At 50.4% G+C, this 20,275-nt stretch overlaps 1 protein-coding gene across 1 annotated transcript in view; it reads right to left on the bottom strand.

Annotated features, from left to right (window-relative positions):
* The window catches only part of SPEF2 (sperm flagellar and cilia associated 2), a 1,083,747-nt gene that overhangs the window by 721,093 nt on the left and 342,379 nt on the right, over positions 1-20,275 (bottom strand). The gene's annotated exons all lie outside the window — the stretch shown is intronic.

The following is a 20,275-nucleotide window of genomic DNA, read 5'->3' as shown; positions in this document are numbered from 1 at the left end:
GTGCGAATGGCGTAACAATTCTGGGTGTTATTACTATACACCCAGAATCCTAATTGGACAAGGATACTCAAGCCTTTATTAAAACCATGACTTCATTTGAACTAGGTCAACTTATTAAACAACCTACACACCAAGCAGGGCACATCCTTGGTGGTCTTTTTACCCACAATCCTCATATTGCATTAGAAGAGGTGATTCCTCTCAGCTGGTCAGATCACCAGGCTAATACCTTGTGCCTTAATATCCCACACAAGGTCCACACCACCTCAAACGATGAGGGCTTCTTTTGCCACACGGCTTGGAGCAAAATTGACAAAAACATCTTAAACCAACAGCTGCGGCTTTTCTGACCTTCACTCCATTCTGATGCTCAACTGGCATCATCTTGTTACACAGACTGGCTCAACTCCACTTTTGCTAAAATAGCCCCTTTTTCGCTCATAAGTAGGGTGCCATCAGATTCTGGTTTTCAGAGGTGCTCAGGCTAGAGAAACAATAATGTAGGAGAAAGGAAAGATTTTGGCTTAGGCATTATGATGCAAAGGCGAAGCGTACATACAAACTTGCCCTGACTAAATATAAAAACATTCTAAAAGAAGAAAAAAACAACTGCTATACCCAGCAGATCGAATCAGCCTTAAACTCCACTAAGGAGCTATTTCAACTAGTGACCAAACTCTCCTCTGGCCCAGTAATATTGTGGCTGATTCTAGCCAAGATTTATGCAACAGCGTGGTGTTTAGCTTTAGGGACAAAAATGACAAACAATTTCAGAAATTCATCAACTCCATTAAGGGAAAGGTCAAAGCAGGACTTTTCAAGAAAACCTGCTTTATGCTCATCTGACGGATTTCTCCCCCACAACATCTGACCAAATTGCCATACTCCTCAATAGCTCTGAATCTGGGTCCTATCAAAACCCTTACACCCCGGAGTACTCACATTGGCACCTGAAGAAATACCTAGCAACCTGTCAGGACCCACAAGAGGTTTCCTCCCACTAACGCTGTTCTGGCTTCTATCGCCTGTTCGCAAGATTACCCAGAGTATTCTAATCCATTGAGTTGGGGTGCATGCTGGCATCGGTGGAATTCCAAGATGGCCGCCAACATGCACATACTGCGTCAGCACTCTGCTGTTAGCAGTCTAGTCGTTTAGGATTCAGAGTAGCTGGTGAAGTGTGTCCCAACATTCTACTGTGCACTTCACTGAAGAAGCTGAGGGAAGAACATCAGAGTTCCTGCGTCGTGTTAGTTAGCTAGGGTAGTCAGCGTATGTGCGGGGTTAGTTTCGTCAGTGTATGATACTTCCCTACAAATTCAGGTTAGTGAGACTAAAAGCTATTCTGTCATAATATTTCCTGAGGTAAAAAGTAAAACTGTTTAATTGCCCAGCTAAAAGGTTCTCTCGCAGTAAACTAAGATAAAGCAATGAAGGTTTCAAAAAAGATTTATTAATTTCCTGTCAGCAAAAGGCTGCGCTGTTTTAAAAAGCATTCCTAGTGTCTTGGGTAGAGTCTGACGTGAGCGCTTTCACTCGTGCGCTGTGTCAGAGAAAGGAAGTCATTAGAAGCTCCTTTCTGAGGAGACAGTGTTTTTGAGCACTTAGTCGCGAGCGCATTCATTCCAGCGCTGCGACTAAAAGAACAAAGCTGTTACTTCCTTAGTTCAGAAGAGATTCTGATTTTTTGAAAGATTCTTTCGCAAGCGTGTTGTCTCACGCGTTGCGAAGTGAGGAAACATTTGGGGGCATAAGTCGGATCTCGGAGTTCGACGCGGACGCATGAAACAGGCGTCGGGTCTGTCTCCGAGATTTTCAATCCCTGTTTCCCGCCCGGTTTCGAGGCTAATAGCCTAAGAAACCTTCTTCCCTGGTATCAGGAGGTACGAGAGGAGAAAGCTAGAAGAGTTTCGCGATTCTTCTGGGAGTCTCCTCGCGTCTGCTTAGGAGAAGGGTTTTCTCTGAGCTGTAGCGAAGCCAAATAAAAGCACGTGTGTTCTGTGCTTCGCCTGGTAAATAGCCCATCTCTAGCAGAGCGAAAACAAAGGTGCATAAAACTAAAAAGAAGGCAATTCCTAGAACATTTAGCGGTTCCCCCTCGTTCTTGAATATTTAATAAAAGAATCCATGGTAGTGTAACACCATTTCAACTAGATAAAAAGGAAAATCAGGAGGGAGACTTCCTCGACAATTTTTGGCTACCATTAAAATATTCTCTCTTAATTTGATTTGGAAAGAAGATTTTTCAAGCAATATTCTTCATAAAAAACAGAACCCAATTTCAACACCTCACTCACGCCCAGGAACAGTAAGTTATAAGTAGACTGGGAAGACATATCCTCAGTAAGATTAATTGCTTCATAACTCTAACGAAGTATTCTTTCTCGTGTAAGGGATACAGAACAGTCCTGAGCAGTACGCCCCTGTAGCAGAAAGAGCGTGGAGTGAAGACTTCTCTTCCCAGTAAAAGGTTTTAGAGAAGTAAGAAGAGTAGCAAGCTTCAAAAGACACTCTGGTAAGACAAGGAATCAATGTAGAGTAAAGAGTAAGACTTGTAACCAAAGTTGAGTGAGTTCTAATCTTGATGTACTTATCGTCAGACCTGTAAGAAGAAAGAAGAAGCTACAGGCAGATATTGGAGCTGTCTCTTCTCTGTCCCAACCCCTTTCCCACCCTGGAACTTACCTGGAACGGACTTAAGAATCCTACAGGAAGTGTTCTGAGGAGGGCATTGGGACCTAACGTCGTTCTGCTCCCGTGCAATTGAATGTTTACAAGTTAGTCCCCTGACACAACCTCTCAGCCACCTTTAACTCCATGGTTATCACAGGAGTCTTTTCCTCAATGTGGAAAAAAACCTCTATTCTCCCATTAAAAAAAATAAAAAAGCCTGAACCTTTCAGACCCCCATAACTACTGGCCTATTTCCAGCCTCCCCCTTCCGGTTAAAATCGTGAAAAAAATCTAAATCGCAGCTTACCCACTTCATCCTAGAAAATCATCTCCTAGACCCAACTCAGTTTGGGTTCAGACCTGGACACAGTACGGAAACAGCACTTATCAAAGCCACAGAGGAAATAAGAGCAGCCTTAGACAATTGAGGCTGGGCATCTCTTGTTCTCCTCGATCTGGCTGCATCCTTTGATACAGTCAACCGCAAGATTTTAATTATAAGGGTTGGCTGAACTTAGGGTTAAGGACTTCCATCTTGTCCAATAGGGAACAATCTGTAGCCTTGGGTGGCTTTGAGTCCACTTGTTTCTCACTTCCTTGCGGGGGCCCTCAGGGATCCTCGCTAAGTCCCACTCTTTTCAATATTTATGTCTCTGAACTAGCCACTATAGCCAAAGGTTTTTACTTTTCTATTACCTCTTATGCAGATAACACTAAAATTGTAGTGTCAGCCCTTACTGATGATCCTGGGCTGTCATCTTGATTTCAGGACACCATGAGCGCAATCAACTTCTGGATGAACAGGCACTGCCTGAAGCTTTACTTTGGTAAAACAGAGAGGTGATAACATCTGGCAATCTCTCACCTCTTAGGTACCCCTCCTGTTGGCATTTGACTTAGGCTCCCCCCTCTGCTCCAGTGCCCAAGGCTAAAAACCTAGGCATACTCATTGACGATAAGCTTAACTATGATGCTCAGGTTTCAGCTGTAGTCTCCTCTGTGAGAAGCTGGCCTGGCATATGCTGTCCACTAGTTATAGTGGGCACCTTGTACCAGTCCAAACAACCCTTATTGATGATAGATTTAAAGACAACCTTTATTGAAAGCTATACTAGTGGTAGCTATGGAGAGCAGCCTTCAGGCTAAGTCTTGAAGGAGTGTAAAGCAGCTTGGTTTACCAGATTATAACCTCTTGAATCACTAAATGAAAGGAGAACCACACAAGGTATATATAAAATATATGTATTTATTTCTAAACACTCACTACTAATCTCTTCATGAGATTAGAGTCCAAGATACACAATAATACAGTTCTAAAACGACAGTAAATAGCACAATATACAATGGGCCCTAGGTGCGGACCAAATCATATATTAAGAAAGTGGTATAAGAACCATGACTTGACTAGACACAGTGCCTAGAGCACGTAGAATCGCTGGGACCCCAAGGAACCACCCAAGGTAGTGACACAGGAAACCCACGGGGGACGCATGCAGTGTGAGAACACAGGCGCGAGCCCCGTACTATTCTATGGGAAAGTCGCGGTTGGAATTTTAGAAGTTAAGGACACTTAGGAGAGGACTTTGAGCAAACCCCTTTAGACTTAGGGAATTCTAGGGCCAGCACCCACGGAAGCACCGGAGTACTCAAGCTACCTCACCCAGGGAAGCCGGGTGCATAGGTGTCAAATGGTGTCCAGAATCGCCGTTGATTTCAATGGCGATCTGCTGCAAAGTGCTGCTGCCGGGAAGGAAAAAAGTGTTCGGTGTGATCCAAGCCTGGATCGAAGATCAGAAGAACCTGAAGGCAGAGGGGAGAGAGTCTGGGTCACTTGCCAGTGACCAGGGGTACGATAGATGAATGCCCACTGATGTCAGGTGATTCAGGTGTGAAGAGGTGAAGCTTTACTCTGCAGCCACGAGGAGCAGGAGGCTTCGACCATGACCAGGAGCTGGATTCGAGATGTCCCATGAAGGATGTCCAGTGCTGCAGTGTCGGTGCCCGGATTGGACCCAGCAAGTCTTGGCAATAGCAACCCACGCAGGAAGAGAAAAGATGCTTCGGTGCGGACCAGCAAGGTCCTGCAGACTCCCCAAGCGATGGAGAGTCAGGGCACGTCTGAAGCAACCAGGTAAGCCCAATTAGAGTTAAATTTGCCTTCACAGAGACCCATCAGTTGGCGGACCAGGGATCGCGAAGGGACCTCGAGAAAAAACACAAAGGGCCAGCTCACGGAACACTCGTGGAGTGTAGGTGGGCAATCTTCGGAGCAAATGCTGCACGGGGTGAGGGCTACAAGTAACCCAAAGCTCAGCTGCAGTAGTCGTGGAAACCTGATGCTTCTGCAAAGTGACGCGGTGTCCAGGGATTCGGGTTACACGGTCGCCACGAGGGATATGGGCCTCAGACTTGTTGTGGGCACTGATCGACCTTTAAGACCACGGAAACCCGCATCCTGTGTTGCAAAATTCTTCGGAGTCCGGCGGGAGCTTCAGAGATGCAAACCAGTCAGATGCGTCTTTAGTGCCTGCCTTGCAGGGGAGTAACTCCTTTACACCAAGGGAGATTCTTCAGTAATCTAGTTCAATGTAGATCGTCGCAGTTCCAGGATTCAGTATCAGAGTTTCGTCCAGGTGTAATCTAAAGTCCTGTAGCCAGGGGTTCCTTTCTCATACCGAAGGAAGGGGTTGGGCAAACTCTAGGGACCCACCTATGGGAGGGTCAGGAAAGAAGGGTGGCTACACCCATTTCCTTTGTCCAGTTTCCTGCCAGAGCAGGGGCTGGTAGACCCTGCAACCAGTTTGAGCTGGACTATGCACAGGGACACCAAATGGGCCCCCAGTGCCCCCAAAGCACTCTTGGAGTGCACCCACCCAAACCTAGTACACTAAACCCGGTGCTGTCACATCTCTGCCTCTAGGGTGGGATCATACTCCCACACCAGTTACTGGTGTGGGGGTATGATTCCAAGGTGTTTGACACCAAACACAACATGTTTGCATGCAGCCATTCCAAAGTTAGCATTTACCGTTTGGTGATAATGCACTTAAGAGTAAATGGTTTGGCTGCATCACAAACAACCCCGGAATAAAGGTTCCGAAGGCTGCAGAGGGGCTCTGCTCATGCATGGGTGCCCTCTCACATAAAACCCAGCACCCTGCCTTCAGGATTGGTAAGGCCTGCCATAAGGGTGACTGGGTTATAAGTGCAGTGATATGGAGAGATATAGTGAACCTATATAATAATAATAATAATAATAATAATAGAAGAGCTTGCAAAGCGCCTGGTTACACTAACTAGTGTGTCCCCGCGCTGCAGCCGGATGGTGCTACATGAAAGGCGATAAGAAGCAGGGAGAGACACGGATAAGAGCGCTATGGCTGGAAGAGCCAAGTCTTCAATTGTTTTCGGAACGTGCTTTCGGATTGTTCCATCCGCAGCTCCACAGGAAGTGCGTTCCACTGTTTAGCGGCCAGGTAGCAGAAGGATCGGCCCTCCATTCTTATTCTTTTTATATCTGGGACTTGAACCAGCCACGAGCCCCAAGAACGTAAGGCCCTGGTAGGAGTGTAGGGGGACAGTAGGTTATGAAGGTAATTCAGACCCTTCCTCATCAGGATTCGATGACTAATGCATAGGGCCTTAAGTAGGATTCTTTCCTTAACTGGGAGCCAATGTAGAGTGGTTCGAGCATTTTTGGACGAGGCTCTCCTGGGAAGCATCAGGACTAGGCGGGGAGCCGTGTTTTGAATATATTGTAATCTCTGAACGCTCTTGCTACTGGCACCTAAGTAGAGAGCATTCCCATAGTCCATTCGAGAGGTGACAAGTGCGTGGACTAGGGTTTTCATGGCAGAACCCGGAAGCACATCTAGGACCTTCCGGAGGCCTTTCATTATGCCGAAGCACTTACCCGCAACAGTCCTGGTGTGGTGGTCAGAAGAGAGCTTGGAGTCTCCAGGCTCTTTACCTGCTCCTTAGGGGCGGGGGTGGTGCCCAAGGTCTGTGGCCACCATCTGGGAGTCCATAGCGCGGTGACCTTACCCACAATTAGTACCTCGGTCTTGTCACCATTTAACTTTAAGCAGTTGTTAGCCATCCAGACAGTAAGTTCTTGTTGGCACGCGGAGAAGTTAGCGGCAGCTTCCTCCTGAGATTGGGACAGATACTACAAGCTGCGTGTCATCTGCATTTGACACGACACTGATGCCGTATTTTTCGATGTTTTTGGACAGAGGGGCCATATATAGATTGAAAAGCATAGGGCTTAGTATAGAGCCCTGGGGGACCCCCTGACCCAGCCTGATTTTCTTGGAATAGTACGGCCCTTGGGATACTTGAAAGCTCCTGTCCTGGAGGAAGGAACTTAACCATTTCAGTGCCAAGTTGGCTAGTCCACTTTCCTTAAGACGCTGCAGGAGAATGGGATAGGCCACGGTGTCGAACGCGGCGCTAAGGTCTAACAAGATCAGCACCACCGTTTGTCCTGCATCAACCTGTCTGCGGATGATTTCAGTGGAAAAAAGCAGTGCTGAATCTGTGGAGTATGTAGCCCGAAAGCCTGATTGCGTGGGGTGTAGTAGGTTGGCCTGGTTCATGTGCCGTATTAATTGATCATTTACTGTTTTTTCCGCAATTTTGGCAACGAAAGGTAAGAGTGAGATCGGTCGTAGATTCTCCAACTGGCTGCAGCTGATCCCGGGTTTTTTTTTAATGGGCACAACCACTGCCTCTTTCCACCTTTGGGGGACTACGCCTGTAGTAAAAGAGAGTCTAATGAGGTGCCTAAAATGGGGAGCCAGAATGTCCATACTCTCCCTCATATTTCTCGGTTTCATAGGATCTTTCGGGGAGCCTGACTTAATGCTCAAAGCTAAGGCTTGGAGGTCGACCAAGGACGGAAGGTTAAAGCTTGATAGGCAGGAAGCCTCCTCCATGTTACAAGCTCCTAGCCTATCGGACCTCCCATTACGTGCCTCCTCCGGGAAGGTTGAATAGATTCTCTCTACCTTATTGGAGAAATAGTCGGCTATCAGGTTGCATGACTCGACTGAACCATTACTGGGGGAGGAGATTCTGTCAAGAGACGATAATTCTTTAAGGATCATAAACAACTCTCTGGAAGAGTTCTCGGCTAGTTCAGTCTTCGAAATTGTAGTATGCAGCTCACGTCTTCCTTATTAAAGAGTGATAGTGCTTGAGACTGGCCTTATAAGTGGCCTTTCTATTATCAGAAAAATCTACTCTCCACCTACGTTCCAGACGTTTACAGGAGGATTTTGTGGTCTTCAGCTCCTCGTTGAACCAGGGTGCGGATCTACCCTGTCTCCTAGGAGCACTGGAGGCCCAAGGCGCCACCTTGTCAAGCGCCTCATTAATACGTTGATCTAAGGCACTACAAGCAGTTTCTACATCACTCCCACCTAGTGGTCCCCCCTTGCATTAAAGCAAGATTGAACTTAGTTGCCGAGAAGGTGGCCCACTTTCTCTGGGGTCTGACTGTGTCTAATTTTAACACCGTTTGGGTTTTGGGAACAAAATTCTAAAGGGAACCATATAATGATCTGTCCATGGGACTGGAATCGGAGTGTCCACCTTGAGTTCCCCCCAGTTGGCAAAAATGGGATCTAGTAGGTGTCCAAGCTGATGAGTCGGGAGAGTGGATTGGAGCACTAAATGAAGAGCGGCCAGCTCCTGACAGAGCTCTTGTGCTGGGACATTATCCCTATCGTCAAAGTGAAGGTTTAGGTTGCCCAGCACCAGCACTTGGGCATATCGCAGTGCTAATTGTATGGCATGTTCTCTAAGACTGGTCGCGAACTGTGAGATTGGGCCAGGTGGTCGATATATCAACAGACCTTTAATGACATGGGAGCTGCCTGCTGCAATTGTGAAGAGACCCGCCTCACTGGCCTCTACTGCCACCCATTCCAGGGCGCATTCTATCGATAGTGCATGGATCACCGCAATCCCACCCCCCCCTGTTTATAGGGCGGTCCAATCTTATGATCCCATAGTTCGGGGAGAGTGCCTCGAGGATATCTCAGTACAGGGTGCATGCACCACCTTACCCAGGCTGCAGTAGCAGTCCTGTGGTGTCATTTTGGAAGGCTTCCCAGGGGTGGAATAATACATGCTGCAGCCCCTGGTAGGCCTGTGGGGTACCTATGCCCTGGGTACATAGTATACCATATACTAGGGACTTATAAGGGTACCCCAGAATCCAATTTGGAGTGTACCTAAAGTACTGGTTATCAATTTAGAGAGGAAGCAGCTAGGCTGGGGTCCTGGTTAGCAGGGCCCCAGCCAGACTAAAGTCGAAAAACAGTGAAACATCAGCAAAAAATGGGGGTAACTATAAGAAGCAGATCCTACTCTCCTACATCCTCATCCTTTTATACCCTCATGATGATAAAGACAATTCTGCCCTACATTCCAGCTAACACTAAAAAAAGAGTCATCACCGCCCTAGTGCTATCCAAGCTAGACTACCGCAACGTCCTTTTAATGAACCTTTTTTTTTTTTTTTAATTTTATTTTTGAAACTTTAGTGCAAAACATACAGCTGTATTCAAAAGAGTGACAAAGAGTACATAAAATCCACAGTATTGATACATAGAAGGCATGGAGTAAGAAAAGGTAATACATTTCAGGCATTGTTGGCGAGACCAGCAGCATAGACCAGTGCAGAACAACATCCAGTTAATCACCCAAAGAAGTCAGTGCATGGCTCCCACACCCCAGGGGGGGCACCCCAACACAACACACTCCACAATAAGAGCACAACATGTAAGTCGGATTTGCGGCCCATACCCACAGCGCCCTCAGTGCTAGCATACCATATCAGTAGCCCAGGGCAGCCATTCCCACCAGCACCCGAGGTCCTCAGGCCGAGATCACTCAGCTGATAACACGTCGTCCGTGGCAGTCGCCCCAGCTAGGAGATAGCATCGCAGCGGCGCCCAAATATCCGTGGGCTTAGACGTAGGTGGCATAAGCTCAGAGTACGTACATATCTGTTCTTGACAGTATACGAGATCCCGCATCCAGTCCTTGAATTTTGGGGCCCTGCCTCTGCCCCAACAACACACCACCCTCCTCTTAGCAAGCAAAAAAGCCAGCGCAATGAATTTGCGGTGCGTCGCCTGTATAGGCTCTACATAGCCCAGTAGGGCAAGGAGAGGTGAGGGCACCAGCACTGTGTCGATCATCTTTGAGAGCGCGTCGAACACCCGGCACCAATAGCGGTGCACCTCTGCACACGACCATGCCAGGTGAAGAAAGTCCGCACCGGGAGGCCGGCATCGTTCGCAGCGATCATCATCGCGGAGCTGATAGCTGTGAAGCATGGCCGGCGTGTAATAAAGTCTGTGAATGTATTTGTAATGGATAATTCTGAGCCGGCTACTGGAGGAAACGCGATTCGTCTGCATTAAGCAAAATTGCCACTGCTTATCCGTCAGCGGGGCCGGCAACTCTCGGTCCCATTTCTCCCTGGCTGCCAGCTGCGGCGCTGGCATTGAGGAATGCACCGATCGGTATATTTTGGAAACGAGCTTGGCTGGAGTGTCGTCATTCAATATGCGCTGCAGCGGAGCCATATGCGGGGGTTCCTGTGGGAAGCAGGGCGTGATCACCCTCAACCCCTGTCGGAGGCGAAGGTATAGAAAAACATCGAGGGGAGAGGGCTGTATGCCGTCATACAGGTGCTCCATTGATCGGAACGTGCCATTATGGTATAAGTCCCCCCACGTCTCTACATGTATAGCGTGAAGTAATTTACGGAAACCCGCCTCCTGCAACAAGGGCATATGCGGGTGGTAAGCAAGGGGCAATAGCGGCGCGTAAACCAGGTCCATCCCGAGAGTAGCAGCCAACTTGTTCCACGCAGTCACCGTGCTAAGCAACGTCGTGGGCGTCTTATCTGTTCCCTGCACTGGGATGTACAACGCGCCCTCTATAGGAATGGGGTGCGCCAGCCAGTGTTTGGCTGCAAGCTGCGGCATATATCTAGGCTGCCGTATCCAGAAGTAGGCGTAGTGCGCCTGGGCCGCATGGTAGTAGAGCTCAAAGTTGGGAATGCCAAACCCACCTTGGTCGTAGGGCTTAATAAGTATCTCCCACTTGAGCCGGGGCGACTTACCGCCCCACAGTAGCCTGATGAGTTCCGAGCGTAGTTGCTTAAAGAAAAAAGCACCGGGAAAAAAGGGAATATTCAGAAAGAGGTACAGGAGCTGCGGTAAAATCACCATTTTAATCAATGACGACCTGCCAGCCATGGAAAGGGGCAAAGCGATCCAACGAGTAACGCAATCCGCAATGCGGGACATCGCTGTACCATAGTTAGCCCTCATGAGCTCTTCCCTGTTTTTTTCTATACGGATGCCCAGGTATTTAAAATCCCCCTCACACCAGGCAAGGGGGAAGTCCAGCCCGAATCGCTCAGTGGAGGCCGTCAGGGGGAACAGACACGACTTGTTCCAGTTGATCTGGATACCAGAAATCATGCCAAACCGAATAAATTCCCGAAGGATTGGGTTGAGATTATCCTTGGGGTCGCGGACGTAGAGGGTGATATCATCAGCGTACATGGATATCAATATCTGCCGCTGGAAACATCTCAGAGCCTTGTCACAATGGTGCTGCCGCAATTTGGCCGCCAGAGGCACCATGGCCAAGGCAAACAGCAGGGGCGAGAGGGGGCACCCCTGTCTGGTGCCTCTGGTAATAGGGAACGCAGAAGAAAGCTGGCCGTTCACCAGCACTTTTGCCGTAGGAGCAATGTATAATAGCTTGATCCACGAGATAAATATGCTAGGGAATCCCATGCGCCCCAACACTTGGAAGAGATAGTCCCATTCAAGGGAGTTAAAAGCCTTCGTGGCATCAAGGAACACGGCGGCCATGGGGAGGTCATCATGCACAGAGTTGAGGATCGAGAAGAAGGTGCGCAGATTATGGGACGTAGCCCGCCCTGGCACAAACCCGGCCTGATCGGGGAGTATCAGGTTAGGGAGGAGCAGGTTAATGCGAGTGGCTATGATCTTGGATAAGATTTTCACATCGCAATTGAGCAAGGAAAGTGGCCGGTAGGAGTCACAGTCACTCGCCTCCTTCCCCGGTTTAAGAAGCGACGTGATGAGGGCCATGCGCATCGAAGGGGGCAGGTGGCCCACCTCCAGTGCATCCTCATACACCTCTCTTAAGACCGGCGCCATAAAATCGATGTAGGTTTTGTAGAATTCGATTGGTATCCCATCCAGTCCTGCCGGATCTCATGTGCATGATTGCCTCTCGCACCTCATCCAGCTCAAAGGGGGAACTCAGAAACTCTCTTTGTGCGTCACTAAGCCATCCCAGGGAAACATCTGCCAGGTAGTCGTGCAGCTGTAGCTCCCCAACTCTGGTAGATGCGTACAGCACGTGATAGTGTGCTACAAATGCGTTGAGAATTTGCGCAGTATCTCTGTACAACGTGCCGTCCGCCCCCACAATCTCCATGATAGTATTAGACGGTCGCACCAGCCTCATTGTCGCTGCAAGGGCTTTCCCCGGCCTCTCACCCTCACCATAACTCCGAGCGACCCAGTATTTGCCTCTAAACTTTGTTTCCCTAGCAGCCTCAGCAGTGTACTCTGTGACTTTGTCCCGAATACCTGCCAACGTGGCGTCATCAGGATTTGCAGCCAACGACGTCTCCAGCGCCCGAAGATCAGTCTCCAAGGTGCGCAGGCGCGCCATAATACTCTTCAGTACACCCGACCCCTTTGCAATGCACAGACCACGCAGGGTCACCTTGAACGCATTCCAGATAGTCTCGACATCCTTCACGGAGTCCTTGTTGCGCCTAAAGAAGTCCAAGCAGTCTTCCCGAAGCTCCTCCTGGAAAGGGGCATCGAGGAGCATCATGGGCTGCAGACGCCAGGCCGCCAGTGGGGGGCCGAGGTCCGCAGCCCTCAAGGTAAGGCGTACCGGCACGTGATCCGAGAAGGTTCGCGGAAGATGTCGCGCCGCAACCAGCGCCGCATGAAGCTGTGGGGCCAGAAAGACATAGTCGAGCCGAGCCCAGATGCGCGCCTGAGCCGTGAAATGAGTACCCTCACGGACCTCCGCGTGGAGGTGTCGCCATGTGTCTATAAGTCTATGCTCCTCTACGATCTCAAATAGCACCCCCCTGGATCGGGTATAATGATGTGGGGCCGGGTGGGACCTGTCCACCGTCGGATTGAGCGCGACATTAAAATCACCCCCCCATATGAGGTGTTGTGTGCCCACACCCACTATGTCTGCACCCAGGTCCGCAAAGAAGGTAGGGTCGTCCACATTGAGACCATAGCAGCACGCCAGGGTAACCGCCCTGTGGCCTAGCCTACCCCACATCAGGCTGTATCGACCGTGGGCGTCACCTTTTGTACCCGACAGAATAAAGCGGGTTCCTTTTTTGACCAATATTGCAACTCCGCGAGAGTATGATGAGTAGGAAGAAAATGCAGTGTACTTCGCCCATCGACCAGCAAAGGTAGGAGCAGACTGCGCCTTGAAGTGGGTCTCTTGAAGAAACGCGATGTGTATTGTATGGCGATCTAAATAGGACAGGATTTGCCTACGCTTTCGAGGGTCACCCGGGCCTCTGATGTTCCACGTAAGTATGTTCAGGTCAGTGTCCCCCATAGACGGGTCAGTACAAAACAGAAACCTGATGCATTGGTATAGGGCTGTCGCCCACACATCCCCAACCAGCCATGCACGACATCCACTCTACTCATCTCGCTCAGAGGTACCGTACTTCCAGAGCACTCACCAGCCGACAAGCCACAATAGGATACACCTCCAGCAATTGTGTGCTCTACACGCCCTGCCAAGGGACCTCTTCGAACCCACGCAGCATAGACCTTCGTCACCTTTGTGGACAGTAACACCCAGAGCACAGCTGCGCCCAACAATGGAACAACATTAAGAAACATTCCCGACCTCCCACCCATCCCCGCCAAATGTACCAACCTGCGCCCCATGTAAAGTGCAGTCACGAAGCGATAAGAGGGAGCGCAACAGCCTATCCCACAAAGCCTTAAACTAGGTATGCTCCCCTCCACCCAGGGATCAGCCCCGCTATGCAGCCTCCCCAGTCCGGTGGGCAGAGTCTGAATCCCAGGGAAAGGAGCCCACCCTACGCCCCTATCGCGCAGCCCCGGACCATATAAGATCAGTACTCCACCACCCCCAGCGCTATACGCCCTTCCGGCACGGCCGGCAGAATTGGCCATAGGAACTTGGGGCTTTGCGACTAACCTGGGGGTCGCAGTGTGATCCCCCACCTGCAGGGCAACGTAACCCAAGAAGGCTGTCAAATCCTGCACAATGCTAAAGGGCCCAGCAGTAAGCGGAAGGGGCCCCCCGGCCTTCGCCGTAGTCCAGTCGTGAGTACACACAACAGAGTCCCCAGGGAGAGCCTCGCACCCCCTATGAGCACCAACCCATCAACTCCTAGGAAGGGAAAGGAGGAAACCGGCAAGGCCTTAAAGCCCTCAACCCCACCCCCCACCCACTGAAGCAGCCCCAACTCGCCAGAAGAAAGAGCCCACCCCCCACCCGTCATTACCATCAAAGAGCTCAACAGGAGCAACCAAGTCAATTTAGTCAATGGGGTACACCCTACGAGGGTCATCCAGGGGCACACATATCCACCCACTACGGCCCGCTCCCCATCTGAGACACAGGAAGCGGGGGAAAGGGTGGTGCCTGGAATACATTACCGATCACCGACCAGCACACGACCAGGACATTTTCGATCAGTCTTGACGCCGCCCATCAAGAAGGGCTCGCGTGACAGGTCACCAGGAAAAGGCAGAGGAGCCGCAGACTAGTTCAGGGGCAAGGCCCAGGTGACCAGCAGGTTAGCAGTTAATGTTTATCTCCCTGAGTAGCATCCTCCTCTTCAAGTCGTGCATCCCGCACTCGACGCAGAGATTTCAGGAAATCCTCCACTTGTTGCGGGTTGATGAAGAAATGTTGCTTCGCTTGATGGGTGACTCGGAGCTTCGCTGGATAGAGCAATGTGTAGTCAATTTGGAGTGCACAGAGCTTTTTTTTGACATCAACGAATTTGCGCCGCTGCTCTTGAACAACTGGCGTGAAGTCTGGGTAAATGGTGAAGCTGACACCCTCGCAAGAAAGGTTTTGGTTCATACGCGCGGCCCGCAGCGCGGCATCGCGACCTCGATAGTTTAGGAGCCGCGCGATGATGGGCCTAGGTGGGGCACCAGGACGGGGTCGCGGCCCAAGGGAGCGGTGTGCCCTCTCCACGATGAACTGTTTAGAGAAAGTCTCCGTGCCAATAGAGGCCAGCAGTATCTTTTCCACGTAGTCTTCCATGCGCCCTGTATTGGTGGACTCTGGCACACCCACCACGCGAATGTTATTGCGCCGGCTGCGGGCCTCCAACTCCTTGTTCTTAGCAGCGATGACCCTAAGAACATTGTCCATTTTTGTAAGTTGCGTAGAATGGGCCGCAGTTGTATCATCATTATCGGATATCCGCCGCTCGACCTCGGTGATACGTTCCTCGTGGGCATCGATTTTCTGGGCAAACGCATCCACGCGTGAAGAGAGGCGGTCCACCTTGTCCACCACGGTGGCAGTCGCACAGACAGTGGCCCAGTCCGTCACCGTGGGAGGAATCAAGAAGGGGAGCTTGGCGTCAATCCTCTCCGCCACCGGGACTGCGCCGGTCAGTACATCTCACCCAGTAGTCGCCGCTCTCCCAGTAGCAGGGTGAAGGCACGCGGCCAAGGCACCCAGGGCACGGAAGCCCTCGGGCCAACGATCTCAACCCCCGGACCAGAGTGGGGGGGGGGGTCAGAGCCAGCCAGCAGCGTCCGCGGTAGTGATCAGTCCATGCTCAATACAGCTGCTGCAGGCGCCACACCAAGGTCTTCGCTGTCGCACCGCGACTCCGGCCGCCAGCACCACAAGGTACAACAGCTGCGAGGCAACGGCGGTGCAGTGCCTTCGGCGACAGGCCTCCGTGCACCACGGAAGTAAACACAGCAGGAGGGCCCCACCTCAGCCGGGGCTCCAAATCCCCGGGAACGGGAGACTCGGAAAGGTCTCACTTCGACATTAGGCTGCGGCCTCCAGGCACGAGAAGAACGTCGGGGGGGGGGGCACACCGCAGCACCCCAATCAGCACGATCACATCAGAGGGGGGGGGGCGGCGGTCCACCCCTCATGCATCTCCCAAGAGCCCCCAACGTCACAATCCGCTACAGCGCTCTCGCTCCACAAGTTGTCCCAAGTCGGGGGGGGCACTCCAGGCAAATAAGGCAGGTCTCGTGCCCCTTCGTCACCCTCCGCGCCCCGCCGACGAGTAGATGCCGCGATCGTCGCTCTCGAGGGCTCCGGTGCAACAGCGGACACTGCAAGGCCCACCTGCCTCGTGGGACGCACCGGAGTCGTGTAACGCCAGAGCCCAGCCGTACACTCCACTTCACAGCAGCCAGGGGCACGGTCCAATTTGCAGCGCCGCTATCTCCGTCCCCGGGGGTCACACAGCTCCCAAACTTTCAGTGGAGCCGCAGGGGGACATTAGCAACATCCACACCCGGTCGTGGCTCGGAAGGCGGTCAGTTAGCCAGGATAAGTACAGGATAATGAGTCCAGGCTGCAGGAGCCTCACGTGTGTGCGGCCATGCTGCTTGCGCGCCCTCTAGGGCCCCCGCCTTTTAATGAACCTTCATTAAAAATACATTAACAAACTTCAGCTAGTTAAAAATTCAGAATGACTTTAGGCTTGCCTAAGTTCCACTCTCTCTTCCCCCAGTATCTGAAAGCACCACTGTCTCCTAGTAAGGAGCTGTTTCAAATTTGGAGCTCTCTGAATTGCCCACAAGACACTGCATCATCCTGGCCCTGAGTTTCTTAAGCATATATATCAATGGTACACTCCCAGTAGAAAGCTACGTTCCATGGGTGCCACAACTCTGACAGAAAATGTAACTGGGGCCGAAGAAGCTTTTTTATTGGTACAACCACATTATGGAACAGTCTTCCACCTCACATTAGAGCCATCCCTATCTTACTTACCTCCAGGAAAGAACTTAAGACCTGCCTTTTCCGAAACTAGGGCGATTCAATTTGTCCTCATGTGCAGTTTGCACCCAGACACCTTAGGGTATAAGCGCACTCTATACATTTTAATAACATAACATAACACCCAAAGCAGACTTCTGATATGCCTCACCAGACAATGCATTTAAACAATAGGACATATGCTTTTAAGTTTTACATGTCCTGATAGTGAAAAATTCTTGCATTTGTTTTTCACTACTGCAGGCCTACCTCTATCATAGGATAACACTGGAATTATCTTATTACATTTTATAAGTGTAATTTCAAAATGGGAACAGGTGAACAGCTCATGTTTTGGTGTATTTTGAATTGTAATTAAAAATCCTAACTTATGGTGAAGTTGGATTTTAAATTACAATTTTGAAAACGCCACTTTTAGAAACTTGCATTTTCCTGCCTCTGCCATTTGGTGCCTGCAGGCTGTCTCTGGGTCACATGACTGGGTGTAGTTGACAGATGCAATCCTCCTAGACAGCCACATACAATAGAGAGTTTAGGTGTGTCTGGAAGGGCCATCACCGGCAGGATGGGAGGGAGGGACTGGGCCCAGCCCCATTTACACTTAAATAGGCTGTGTCCTGCCTCCACACAAAGGGCTGCATACCCCCTGCAGTTAGTCTGAAGCCAGGGCCAGGAAGGCAGGACTATTGTGCATTTCAAAGGCTTCTCCCCACTTCAAAGGCACAGCTGGGTACTGGACCTCAAATACCACCACTTCAGTTTACTTTTGGACCTGTGCATACTCTGCCAGGAAGCAGGACTGCTGTGCTGCTGAAAGGACTGCCACTCTGCTGGACCGCTGCTCTGAATGACAGCAGCCCTGCAGTGCTGACCTGCTGCCCTTAAATCTGGGTGAGAACGACTGGCCATGCTTCTCTTGAACCCAGAGTGACTCCAAGGGCTAGTTGGTTGGCCACCTGATCTGAAGGCTCGGGTGCACAACAGGTTTCCAACAACCTTGCACCTGCACTTGGACTCTTCCATCTGTAAGTCTCCTCTACCAAGTGGTGCCACCACTGTCCTGGACCCTTGGAAGTAGACTGAAGGTTCCCTGCCAGCCTCTGTGGATCCAGAGGAGTCGATCCATCTCCTCTGATGTGCAGTGCAACCGGGAGCATAACCAACGCATCTCTGCTGCAGTGTGAATTGGACTCATTGCAAAGACCCAAATTGCCCCTGCAGCCTGCAACGCCTGTGGAACTGCCATTGCGAGACGCATCCTCAGCACAGGCCCTCGCATTCCTCATTGACGGCAGCCTCAATGGTGATGCTGGAATCTACATCGCAGTCTCACAGCTTTTGGGAACCCATGAATCACCCCAACTGTGCATGGCATCCTCAACACCAGACTTTGCATCATAAGTCCAATCTATGGGTTCCTCAACAACGACGCAGGCCCTCGTATCGCAGCCTCACTGCCACTCGGAAATGACGCATCACTGCAGGTGCGTGATGCACCTTCAACAAGGATCCTCACAATGCTCTGCAAACCTGGATTAAGGTACCCTGTTCAGCGTGCCTAACTGGGTCCCTGTAGTCAGCTAGCACCCGAGTACGATCAGCTGGAACTTGTGACTTTGTCCGGATCTGGCACGATCAGATATCCACAGTTGGTGCTTTGTGCTTTTTGGAACTATTTTCACTAAAATCTTTTAAATTACATATCTCCGTTTCTACTGGTTTTTGCCATTCTGATCTTGTGTTTTTCTTCAAAAATCACTCTATTTTTCTAATTTGATGTGGGGTTCTTTTTTGTGTGGTATTTTCACTTTATTACTGTTTGAATGGTTGCGTAAAAACTTTATACATTTGACTCTAACTTATGCCTGACTGCTCTGTGCTAAGCTACCAGATGGTTGAGCACAGGTAATTTAGGGTTGGCTTGTGCCTCACCCTGATAAAGGCTGTGGTTGCTGCTTGACCAGGGCTCACACCCCAGTCAACCCTCAACCTAATTTCTTGCGTTGGTGATCAGCGGTGAGGAAGCTCACCAGTCATTGGTTGAATCCACAGAAGTGGATAATGAGTTGGAAGGACAAGAAGAGGGCTTACATGAAATGCAGCCTTCAGCTGAGGAGGATAACTTGACCTCTTAGTTGGAAATCCCGTGTTGAGAGGTTCAACAAAACACTAAAAGCATAATCATGGGCCTGTTGGAGCTCTTGAAGCAGAAGTGGGATGTCTTCTTGCCATGCCTTTTGTTTGCTTACAAAGAGGTACCGCAAAAGGGGATTGGCTCCAGCCTCTGTGAACTTCTGTATGGACACCCTGTGAGAGGGCCTCTTAGTCTGATGGAGCAAGCTGCCAGGAAGGCCCACCAGGATGGAGTCAGCTACATGCTTGCACTCCGTCCACAGATTAAGTGCTTTTGAAAGAAAGCTGAAGAGAATCTAAAAGCCGGTCATGAAATGGTGGTATGACCAGAAGGCCAATATGGTCGAGTTTCAGTTTAGCCAAAAAGTGTGGGTGAAGGAGCCTGTGGGGGCCAGGGCCCAGCAAGACCTCTAATCTTTGCCATATGAGGGGAAACCATGCAAGAGTGTGGTCATCTACCTGGTGGAACTCAACACTCCCAAGAACCCTATAAGGGTTCTGTACGTCTGTCGCCTCAAGCCGCACTTCGAGATTGCACAGTAACCATGGTCCTGGTCACAGCTGATGGGTTGGTGGGGAGAGTGAACCTCTCACCGACCTCCTTTCGTTCAAGGAGCAGGAGGGGTCAGTGGAGAGTGTAACCCTCTCCCCTACCCTGACCCAAGAACAACAGAGAGACTGCTGCCAGTTGTTGGGGAAGTTTGCCTCTCTCTTCTCCCTTACCACAGAACTCACTACATGGAGGATACATTATATTGATACTAGGGACAGCATGCCTGTGTACAGTAATATCTACAGGCTGTCTGATAAGGTGAGAGCCAGCATTAAGCAGGATATTACTCGGTTATTGAGCTCACTAACAGTCCTTGGCCCAGCCCAATGGTGCTTGTCCCCAAGGCTGCTTCTTGAGTTGCTATCCCATAACTTAGGTTCTGTGTAGAAAATCGGGAGCTCAATGCGGTCACCAAAACTGACAGAGCTGGTGAGCTCATAAAACAGATGGGAGCTGGCAAGCTTCTCAACATATTTGGTTTAACATCTGGGTACTAGCAGGTTGCCTTAACCAAGGAGGCCAGTTATTGGTATTCTCTACCACAGAAGGGCCTTACCAGTTCTGGGTAATGCCCTTTGGACTGAAGAACACCTCTGCCACCTTCCAATTATTGGTCAACCAGGTCCTGGCTGGGTTGGAGAGCTTCCAAGCTGCCTATCTAGCCGACATTAAAGTCTTTACTTCTAACTGGCAGGACCACTGTGCCACCTCAGGAAAGAGCTTCAGGCTCTGCAGAGGGCAGGCCCTACAAGGCTAGTAAGTGCCAGGTAAGGCAGGGTTCAGTGATCTACTTAGGTCACCAAGTGGGAGGAGACAAGGTGCAGCCCC

The sequence above is a fragment of the Triturus cristatus genome, chromosome 2_1 (assembly GCF_964204655.1).
Source record: "Triturus cristatus chromosome 2_1, aTriCri1.1, whole genome shotgun sequence".
Classification (NCBI taxonomy): Eukaryota; Metazoa; Chordata; class Amphibia; order Caudata; family Salamandridae; genus Triturus; species Triturus cristatus.
Note: the sequence above shows the minus strand (reverse complement) of the source record. Positions and strands in the feature narration are given on the sequence as shown.